Genomic DNA, 8,682 nt, shown 5'->3' on the forward strand with positions numbered 1-8,682 from the left:
TCAGGAACATTTTTTTATACACGTTTAACTTTTTTAATTACATGATTAACATTTTTTAAACATATATTTTTTATGCCTACTTTGTTTGCAAAAACAATTAGCCCACAGCGAGCCAATTAGCTTCAATTGGCCCACTCCCGACAGGACGCAATCAGCCCATAGTGGGCCGACAGGGGCTTGAATCCAATCGGCCTGCTGTGGGCCGACTAGGCCGTGTATTTTTTTTTATCCAGCGTAATATTTATGAAAATTAATTAAAAAAATGTATTATTAAAAAAAAATAGCCTGAACCCTAGCCCCTTTCCCCGATCCCCACAGCAGCCGCACCCTCTCCTCGCTCGCAGCCGCCTCCTCTCCTCTCCCCCACGCCGCCGGCCTTGTCTCTTCGCTCGCCTCCTCCTCTCTTCCATGCCTCCATGGTTCCAGATTGGGCACTGGTCGCCGTCGTGCGAGAGCAGGGCAGCGGGGTCTTCGCGGAGGAGTGGAGGGGGAGGATGCGGACGACAGGGCGAAGGAGGTGGCTGGCGAGGAGGACAAGCAGCAGGGGGGAGGAGAAGGGTGACGCCTCGCACACCGTCTCCTCCCCGCGGCGGTTGGCCGGTCGACTCGTCGCGCCACCGCGTCCTCACCTCCTCTGCGCCATGAGAGGCGCCGCCTCTGCTTCCACCCCCGCTTCCTGCTTCCTTCCTCCTTGGCACCACAGCTGCCGCTCTACTCCCTCCCTTGTCAGCCACCGGCTCACGAACCTCCCTCGTTTGGGCCAGGGCAGAAGGCCATGGCGAATCTTGCGCCTCTAGAAGAAGCAGCAGGGTTGGTGGAGCGTCGAATACGGGCGGGGTCAACGGTTGAGGGAGGGTCGCCCACCGAAGCAGCAGGAGAAAGACCTTGAGGTGGTTCAGATTTGCCTCTACATCCTTTCTCTCTTTCCCTAGGTTTTGATCTCCTGTACATATTTTGGCCACCTGAGTTCTATCCGCTCTCTGTCAATTTCAGTGAAGCTGCATCATCCAACACAGCGAGATGAAATACTCAGAAGAAATTGCAGCAAGTGCGATTGATAGTCAGGGAATTGATTTGATTCTGAATCTTCCGTTCTTCGGGTACTTATTTCACACTCTCTCTGATTGGTCAATGTGCTATGCAAAGTTGTTATATATATGGATTAAATTTGCTTTCATACATGTCTGCATCATAATTAATGTTATTCCCTTCTGAATTAGCAAGATTTAGACGATAATTCACAATAATGTCAATGCTAGGTTTGATTCACCACCAATGCTCTTTAGGTTTTTCTGTCTTTATATTTTTGTTTTATTGCAACAATAGTACTTTCCCCCCTTTACGTATATCTTCATTCTCATCCGCTTTTTGTTTTAGGATGGGTATGTCAGCTACGAGCTCTACCGCCGAGTTCTGTCTATGAAGGACATGATGCATCCTCGTTGTCTTCCCGACCCCAGACGCCGTTGATGCTTCTGAGCAGAACTCCAACTGAGTAGAATGGTCCCGGTGGTCTGAGCAGAATGGACTCCTGGAAGACTTTCATTTCTTTTTTTCTATAATTAATGAGTACTTTTAGTTCAAACCTATGGAGTATCGTCTCATGTTATGTGAATATAACTTCTTATGTTTTTTCATGTTACAAGTTCATTGTTGACGTTTGCGCGAGTTCATGTACATTTAGTGGACCCGTTGAAGTGGCGCATATGTATTGGTTGGGAGAAGCGCGCTTTGTGTTTGGCTTATATTCAGTGCCGTTTGTTTGTGATTGTATTGTTGTCTTTTACACGTTCGCACAAGAGAGGCACGTCTGCTAACGTACGAGGCAACATTTTAGTTTCCTGTCTTTGTGTGCTTTAGGACCGTGCCTCGAGAATCCGGACATCCGTGTCTGTTCAGGCTTCACTTCCGTGGCTTCTTTCCGTCTATGCATGTACCTCACGTGACACACGCCATGTCTGTACGTGCTGGTTTCACATGGCAGTTCCTCTTGACACTACACAACCGTGCCTTTGCCACCATTCTTTTGTGTATCCAGGTGGTTTGTACCCGTGCCTCAAGAACTACGAGAAGCCGCAATTCCGTGCCTGTATACGCTTTAATTCCGTGTCTCCTGTACGTGCATTTGCGTGTCTCAGGCGTCATGCTGGCTGTGACTCTACGTGCCTCTGGTGCCAGACGCCCGTCCGTGAGGGGACGCATATGTATTGTTTGGGAGAAGCGTGTTTTTTGTTTGGCTTATATTCACCGCCGTTTGTTTGTGTTTGTATTGTTGAGTTTTACACATTCGCACAATAGAGGCACGTCTGGTAACGTACGAGGCAACATTTTCAGTTTCCTGTCTTTGTGTTCTTCGGGACCATGCCTCTAGAAGCCCGGCATCCGTGTCTGTGGAGGCTTCACTTCCGTGGCTTCTTTTTCGCTATTCATGTACCTCACGTGACACACGCGATGTCTCTATGTGGTGGTGTCACACGGCAGTTTCTCTTCAGACTACACAACCGTGCCTCTGCCACCACTCTTTTGTGCATCCAGGTGGTTTGTACCCGTGCCTCGAGAACGCCAATTCCAAAGCCGTACCTGTGCGCCAAAAGCCGCAATTCCGTGCTTGTATACGCTTCAGTTCTATGCCTCCTGTACCTGCATTCGCTTGTCTCAGGAGACACGCTGGCTGTGACTCTACGTGCCTGTGGTGCCAAACGCCCGTCCGTGAGGGGATGCGGTGGCTGTGACTCGTCGTGCCTGTGCTTCTACACGCCCGTGCCTCTGGACACTTTAAAACTGTGGCTCTTTCACTTCTTCCGTTGATTCGCTGATTGTATTTGATGTATCTCACGTGATACACGTCACGACTCTATGTGTCTGCGGTGTCACATGGTTGTCCCTCTTGAGAGTTTGCAACCGTTGTCGGGGGTTGGGTGCGACATATGCCAATGGATGGCTTATCATGGTGGGAGCGAGTAGAACGTCGCCGGTGCCTGGAAGCGGGATGAGGCGTAGACACGAACGCCGGCGCACTTTACCCAGGTTCGGGGCTCTCCTAGGAGATAACACCCCTAGTCCTGCTCTGCGGGGTCTCCGCATGATCACTAAGGCACTAGTGAGTACAATGGTGCTCCTCGAGCTGTTTGCTAGAGGTGGAAGAAAGCAAGGCTAGCTCTCTCCTTTCTCTATGGGTGAGTCTAGTTCTAACGGGTTGGGAACCCTTTGCATGGGTGCCCTGGGGGTTTATATAGGCCTACCCCCCATGGGTACATTTGTAATATTGCCGGGTGTAGGACCCGGCTGTCAGTGTCTCTGATCTCCGGCTTCTCCGCTGGCTGCTGGGGCCCGCCGCCTGGTGGGCCCCGCCGACTGGTCAGGTACGGAGAAGACAGGCCGCCCCGCCGCTCGCGGGTCTTGCCGGCTGCTGATCACTGTAGCCATGATGCTAATGACGCAGGCTTGGTCGGGGGAGGGGGAGGTGTGGCTACAGTCCCGCCGTCTGGCAGGCGATCACTATAGCCACACCGTGTCTCGTCGGGTTAATGGCGCACGGGCCTCGAGGAAGTCATAGGCCGCCTGCTGGAACCCGGCTTCCCTCAGGCCCGGCTGGTCCGGCTTCTTCCGCCTTCAGGACTCTCACTGCCTGGTAGGGCCCGCCGCCTGCAGGCCGTACCGACAGGCCATCGTGTGAACAGGGCTCCGCCCGTTAGGGATGACGCCAAGGGGGGAGTGGCAACAGTGCCGCGCCGTGCAGAGATCTCCGCCTGTACGGGGCACTGTGGCCACGCCCGGCCCTGGATTTGGGGGGATGGGCTACGCTGTAGTCACACCCTGCCTTGTCCTCTTGATGAGGGCATAGACTTTGAGGGCGCCGCGGGCTGACTGCTAGGAGCCGGCTTCTCTGGAAGCCGCCTACTAGGAGTCGGCCTGTCTTAAAGCCGTCTTCTGGAACTCGGCCGCCTATGGGCAGCCGGCTATTCCTCCAGCCGACCACTAGAAGGCGGCACTTCATCTTGACACTTTGAGGGGCGCAGCCAGCCCCGATGCCTTGAAAGGTTCCGGGTCTCGGGTTAGCCTACCCGTGGCCCATTACTCCGACAACCGTGCCTCTCGAACAGAGTGTTCTTACCGATGCCTCTGCCACCTCTCTTTTTTGCATCCAGAGGATTTGTACCTGTGCCTCGAGAATGCCAATTCAAAAACCGTGCTTGTGCATCGGAGAAGCTGCAATTCCATGTCTGTATGCAGAGGGTGTGTAGCCGTGGCTCGAGAACGTCAATTGGAAGGCCGTATTCGTGCCTTGCCAAGCCGAAGCACGTGCCTGTAGAGGCTAAGTTTCCGTGCCTTCGTTGCCTCCATTCACGTGTTTCCGGCGAGTTGCTGCCTGTATCTCTACGTGCCTGTGGTGATACCCGTGCCTATGGAATAGACAGGTATGTGCGTCGTGTGCCTGCATACCCGTGTCTGTGGGATAGACACGTATGTGCGTCTTGTGCCTGCATAGCCGGGCCTCGCGTGAAACCAGCCTTGACTATCGAGGGACAGATGTTGTGAATCTAGCTAGATGAGGCACGGATGAGTTTTGGCCTTCGGATCTAAGGTGTACGGCTGGCTGTTCGTTTGCTTCATTGGATTCTTCCGTCGGTGGTCTTTGTTCAAAGCAGGAATTGATGACCGATGTCCCGGCTGTTCGATGTGACTATTCAGTGTGTCAGTTACCGTAAAATAAAGTTAGAGGCTCCTCGATTTCTCCACGGCATCAAATATTTGTGCACAACCGTGACTTTACGAAGTGCATGGTTTCATGAGCTTCGGAAGCACAACCGTCTATTTGCTGTTCCTAGTTCACACATTAATGCGCATTGTAACTCAAACGTCCCTCGCCAAGGTTAAATACTGGCCGTGTTTGTGAGGTCTCCACGTCGTATTGTAGCCACAGAATCAGGCAGTTCCCACCCTCCTCACCACTCCCCAACATTGTCGCAGGGTCTCAGGAATCTCCATTGGCACCTTGCTGCTCGCTGCCATGGACGACTTTTTGAACACCACCGAGTACCATCCTATAGTTGCCGATCGTAACACGAAGCTCGACGTGTGGTACACCAACGAGCCTGGCAAGGTGGAGGAGATCATTGCCTTGTACGAGGACTGGTTGCGCGAGGAGAAGCACAAGTTTGTTGGTCTCTGCATGGAGTTCACGCGAAAGGATTGTTACGGGCGTAGAAAAGTCGCCGTAATGCAACTGGCTATGCGAATCATGTTTTGGTCTATCACTTCTGCAGGGCCAGGACGGAGTGCCCTGCCCTGAAGGATTTCCTTGAGAATAGAGGTATAACTTTCTCTAGTGTGGGCGTCAGGAATATTAGAGATGCTCTTTTTCAAGATTTCATCAGAATTCCAGAAGGGCACCACATCGACATCCAAGAGAAGTTTATGATCAAAGGCGGCGAAGAAAGGGACTCCATGGAGGACTTAGCAGGAGCCATCATTGATGAATCTTATTCGAAGCCGGAGTAATCTTTTCCAGAACTTCTTCGTCACTACTGGGATTGGAAGCCACTTACTTTTGATCACCTGAAATATGGAGCTACTATAAGTGAAGATTTCATTTTCGTTAGTTTCTGCCTTTGTTGCTATAACAGTACTTGTTTTTTTGTATATTCATGTTTTCATTTGCTTTTCCTTTAGGAAGGGTATGTGAGCTATGAGCTATACCGCCGGTTTCTGTCGATAAGGGACATCCTGCATCATCACTGTCTTCCTGATCTCAGATGGCGAGGACGTTTCTGAGGAGTAGTCTAGGTGGAAGTGCTGGCAAGATGGATTGTGTGATGAATTGGTTATTTGATAGTTATTGTATGGGGTAATATTACATAGACTGATGAATTTGTAATTGTGGTGGTTTTATTTTGAACCGGATGGAGTTGACTAGTTTGGAAATCTAAGTTTATTTTCGTGATCATCTAAGTTTTTCTTGATTGGGTGCCTTCAAGAATATTTTCCTCTAATGATTTTTTGCTACGAGTTGGTATAAGATGAGATGTATTAAGGGGAGCACTCAGATGTGCACTTTCGTGATTCTAGGCAGCGCAAAGTCGTCTGTTTAGGGAGGCATTGTTTTTGTTTTAGGCAAGGCACACTCTGGTGTTATTAGTTTGCTAGCTGCTTCAGTTCTTCTCTCAATATTGTCACACTGACAGGTAGGGGCATTACTTTCACTTTGTGTTCGTACTGTGTTTGGCACGGTTGTGGTTGTGTGTTTGAAATGTTTTTATGCAGAGCTTGAGTGTTTTTAAGATTCTTCAGATTTTCTCACCGTTCTGTCTGTTTCAATATATGTTGTCTATTTCAATATTTGTTGTCTGTTTTAGGGACGGTAATCCAGTGTGATACTTGCTGTGGGAGTATTGTGTTAGCGACGGTTGCGTTTCTGTGTTTCAATTATTGTGGTGGTACTTTGATTTTGAAAGGCATGGCCGTGAAGGCATTTGATGCATTGTCGTATGTTTGGCAGAGGTGTTATCCTTTCTTTGGGTACTAAATTCGGAGAGGCACTGCGTTATGTTAGTATGAGTCACTGTCATGGTTGTATGTTCTGTAATATTTCTAGGTAGTCTGCTAGTGAAGTCACGTCTGTCTAGTTAGTGGAGGCATGTCCTATGTTATGTTGAGTCAGAGTTCTATCTGTCGTTCACAAGTGCTTCCTCTGACACGTTTGCTCGGAGAGGCACATCTACGATGTTATTCAAAGGCAAGGTCGTGCCTTTCTTTCGGAATGTTTGCTTTCCCTTATTTGCTAAGAGAGACTCGTTGGTGAAACTTGTGAGGTCACGGACCTTTTACAGTTGAAGCCACGGTCGTTCTTCTGTTTTAGTATTTTTTCAGTTTAGTCGTCTATCCCAGAGGATGGATCTTCTTTCGTTAACTTGAGTCACGGTCGTGCTTCCATGACTCGTTGGCTTGGAGAGGGACCGGTGTTAAGCTATCGAGGGGACGGTCCTGTGTTAACTGGTGGTGCACTTGTGTGTGTCAGCTTAGTTGTCTGTGGTAAGAGAGGCACGTTCTTCGTGGATAAGAGGCACGACAGTGCCTCCGTGACCTGCATTACTGGAGGTGAGTCATTTAGCTCCTTCGTCAGATGCTTAGGAATCTATAGTGTTTTTCCTCTGTGTTCCAATTGTTTCATTTATTATGTCTACTCGAAGTGAGTGGTGTTCTAGTGCAAGGAAGTGAGTGATGTCTTGAATATGATGTTTACAGCTTTTGGACAAAATATGATTCTTATTTATAATGTTTGTTGTTCAGGAATTTAAGATTTGACCATTTGAACGCACAACTGTGTTTAATGGGATCCATAGCAGATATCTTGTACCGACACAAAAATATTTGAAACGCTGTTGTGATTACATGAGTCGATATGGCTGAAAGAATGATCTGATGGCTCCAGCTAAATTAAGGCACAGTTAAGCAGTAGGCATCTTTTTCCAACTCTTCTTCTTTCGCGCCGGATATTGTGCTTGTCGAGGACGATGCTCAGTGCCTCAAATACATGGCCTGTGTTGTAGTTGGATGTTATCATTTTGAAAGTTAGTTGTTCTCTCATCAATTTCACATGGATCTGCAAACACATAACCGTGCAAACTAATAAAATTTATTGTAAAATATAATGTTCAGCTGGCTTGGATGAACGTATGTTGATGTGTTGCCAATGAGAGTGAACTTACATTATTGATAAAAAATGAATTATTATTCAAATTAATGAGCGGCATCAAATGCATGGTGTAAATAGCACTGTCATCCCTGAAAATTGAGAGCATTAATGTCTGTGATTAGAAGGTGAACAATAGATATGGGATGTGTAGTGGAACAAAAAAATGCATGGTTTAAATGAGGTAGAGCTACAGTTAAAAGAAACTCACTCTCTGTCTGAGTTACATACACTCTCCATAGGTTTGACATGAAAGGAGGCTATGGTGTGAGGATAGTTGTTGTAAGCAGAATGGTAAGCTCTCTTGAAGTTTTCGATCACAATGTCCGAGTGTTCCTTTATACAGTCGCAATTGATATAAGGACACAGAATTTTGAAGCGACGCATTGCAAGATTCACGATGATGAGGTAGATAAAATGCGGTTTCTTTCTCACAGGTATTAAGACCTAAAACAATTAACAGGGAATAATATCATTGTAACAAGAAAAACTGGTAGAATTGAAGACGAACACTGGACAGATAGAGTGAGTAGGGTGAACTCACGATGTTACATTTGTTGGGCAGCCTGTACCCAATAGTTTTTTCCACAACGTATTCCTTGAGTACTTTAGTGCTTGCTCCTAGAACTTGAAATTTATCCTGCAGAAAATTGAAGCTGTGTCACTCAATGTGGTAGTAGTAGTAAATGTGGTTTGTTATTACTATTTATGAGAAGCAAGAATTTACAGAAGCTTCGATGTACATTATATGCTTGTGCACAAATGTTGGCTATCCGTAGAATTGTTTTTTCATCAGCAACGTTGAGTAAGCGTCGACCACGAATGAGTTGATATATCCGTATATCTTCATTGATAAAGCTAAAGTTCGATGATCGGCCCAACGTCGATCGACGAAGAATATCCTCTTGCTGCCAAAAAAATAAATGAATTTTAAATCGTATGATTTTCTTATTTAACATAAGAGGAAATGATTAGTATTCAATTACAAT

The 8,682-nt window shown here is 47.5% G+C and overlaps 1 long non-coding RNA gene across 1 annotated transcript; it reads left to right on the top strand.

Moving 5' to 3' along the window:
* Positions 1-218: 218 nt before the first annotated feature.
* Positions 219-1,745, top strand: LOC109776777 (uncharacterized). The gene is made up of 3 exons (XR_002236141.4): positions 219-890; positions 994-1,100; positions 1,378-1,745. It is a non-coding gene; the product is annotated as an uncharacterized lncRNA (long non-coding RNA).
* Positions 1,746-8,682: the final 6,937 nt, after the last annotated feature.

This window comes from Aegilops tauschii, chromosome 1, assembly GCF_002575655.3.
Source record: "Aegilops tauschii subsp. strangulata cultivar AL8/78 chromosome 1, Aet v6.0, whole genome shotgun sequence".
Taxonomy (NCBI): domain Eukaryota; kingdom Viridiplantae; phylum Streptophyta; class Magnoliopsida; order Poales; family Poaceae; genus Aegilops; species Aegilops tauschii.